The sequence below is a fragment of the Phocoena phocoena genome, chromosome 3, assembly GCF_963924675.1.
Source record: "Phocoena phocoena chromosome 3, mPhoPho1.1, whole genome shotgun sequence".
Classification (NCBI taxonomy): Eukaryota; Metazoa; Chordata; class Mammalia; order Artiodactyla; family Phocoenidae; genus Phocoena; species Phocoena phocoena.
This window is the reverse complement of record NC_089221.1, coordinates 99,840,595-99,843,088: the sequence shown is the minus strand read 5'-3', so window position 1 is coordinate 99,843,088 and position 2,494 is coordinate 99,840,595. Positions and strand designations below refer to the sequence as shown.

Sequence of the window (2,494 nt, the reverse complement as noted above, 5' to 3'; positions counted from 1 at the left end):
ATGTTGCAGTCAGTTTGGTATATGCTGACAATCATACAGCTTTAACATTTAGTAGTATGAAGCACACTTTAACTATTTCCAAAGGGATATGTGATGTGGTCTTCGTTTCAGAGGAGCAGAAGTGACTGAATTACTGTCTGCTCTTTAATGTTTCAACTAACCATTCCATTGCCTCATCAAGGCCAGTGCCTTTGGTTACTAAAGTTTTGAATATTTGCCATTTTCAGTCCTTCAAGGCAGGTAACCCAAGTGAATTTGCCATCGCTGAGGGAGTCATGGCCTGTTCCATGTCCTGCTTATTTGCAAACACCACTAAAATGGCTTTTCTCAGCTCTTCTTCCTCCAACATGGCAACTAAGTCTGATTTGGAAATGCCAATTTGCTCTCGATCACAACTGTCTACTACATAAATGACTGCATCTGTGTTTGAATAACAACATCTCCAGTATGGCCTGATACTTGTCTGTCCTCCTAAATCCCAGACTTGGAATTTTAGGTTCTTGTATGTTACCGTCTCAACATTAAATCCAACGGTAGGAATCGTAGTAACGACTTCTCCAACCTGTAATCTGTACAAAATTGTAGTTTTTCCTGCTCCATCTAATCCCAAAATTAAAATCTTCATTTCCCGGGTTCCAAACAGACTGGAAAAAATGCTTTAGAAAAAGCCATCCATGATGAACTGCCTGTCCTCCCTCATTGACCATCAGAGACTGGCCCCAGCCTCGGAAGCGACGCCTAATCGAGCCTCGAAGTCGCCACCTCCCCTCGCCTAGGCCTGCGCTCTGGCTCCGGCTCGGGCTCTGGTTCCCAGGGGGTTTCCTTGGAAGCTTGGCCAGCCAGCAGCTTCCACGTCGGACCTCCCGGCCGGGGCGGAAGCAAGGGGCCACCACCTGTACATTCTTCTATAACCTTTGAATAATGCTAACTACATGTATTTTATATCCAAAAAGGTCATTTAAAATTACCTATAAATATCTGAAAGTTTCTAAGACAGAACTGGTGAATAATTTTTCTAATTTAAATAAATATCCAAAGAGACATGCGTGATAGTTCACTGAGGTTTTATGCACTCTCTGGATAGTAGAGTGTTCCCAATTAGAATGAAGGTGACCCAAAATATTTCACATATTTATGTAAAAATGTGTGCCTTAGAAAACATATAATGCCAGGTGCTTAAATAATAATAGAACATAGATATATTGGCTGTCTGTGTAATCCTTAATTCAAAATCTCCTGCAGCCACCCAAGAAAGAGCCACAAGGTGTGCACCTGCAAACATAAGTGCTGAAATCTGTCCCTGTCATCTTGCCCCTTTATTTAGCTTGAAAAGATTAACTTATATTAAACCTATTGTGACTTGTTTTAGTACTTCATTTTTCCTATTTTTTTTGTTCAATTTGATTTAAAATATATATTATATAGTATTTGCCAGGTGCTGTGCCTGGCTCTGAGGATGATATAACAAATAAAATACCTATCTTGCTCAAAGGACATTTTTATCTGAGAGATGCAGACAAGTGAATGAGTGCTTATGATGCCACATGATACATCCCAAGAGAGAGGTTGGCATAGTGTGTTACGGGAACCCAATAGGAAGGCATCTAGCTAGCCTTGGGAGATTAAGGCATGCTCACTGGAGGATGTAACAGCTAATTAGAAGAGGAGTCAAAACTCTTTTTTAGTGGAAATACACAAATCTATACGTTAACACTTTTTTGGATAACAAGATTGAAACCAAACAGTGGTAATTCTCCAAATAAGCCAAAACAATATGGTAATTTATTTATGAGATCCAGTTTATAATTATTATCAAAGGCTATACCTTATATAAACTGCTGTACCCCCATCAATGCCACTTAAGGGTGATTGCTGATAAAAATTTTTCATAAGATGCTAGTCTCAAATAGCGTTTTCTGAGAGTAAGGCATAGGGTATGTTTTACCCTAAGGTCTCCTTATTCTCACAAAAGAATTATAATTAGAGCCATAATTAGGAAACTTGCTCATTATTCTTAATTAAATTAGACATTATCCAGACATCAAAAATTATAATATACTCTGGTTATGCGCCAGAGTAAGTTATTCATATAATTGGCCTTATGCTTAACATACAATTAAATGTGCCAAATAAAGCAAACAAAACCTCGCTGGAGCTCCTGATTACAGAGTTCCATGCCTGCCCAAGCCGCTCACTAGCTCCCTTTTCACTGAACTTTACTTTGACTCTAAGTAGCTTTCTCTGTCCTGCTGTATAAGAGAAAGTCAGTGAAACGCTGGAGAGGTTCTAATAAACATCTGAGCTATCTAATCATGGCCACACCCCCTCTCATGTGCAGCGAGGCTTTCTATTCATCTCCGTTTGTTTCCTAGCACTACCTCGTGGCCAAGATGGCCACGATGGCCATGAGGTCAAATTCTCCTCTCCTTTTAGCTTTCAGTTGATGATGGTATTTCCTCTTTTTTTGACAAGATGAGGTCATTCAACATGATAT

General features: G+C 39.5%; 1 pseudogene; it reads right to left on the bottom strand.

The window, feature by feature from the left end:
- Window positions 1-223: 223 nt before the first annotated feature.
- Window positions 224-625, bottom strand: LOC136120924 (ADP-ribosylation factor-like protein 1 pseudogene; annotated as a pseudogene).
- Window positions 626-2,494: the final 1,869 nt, after the last annotated feature.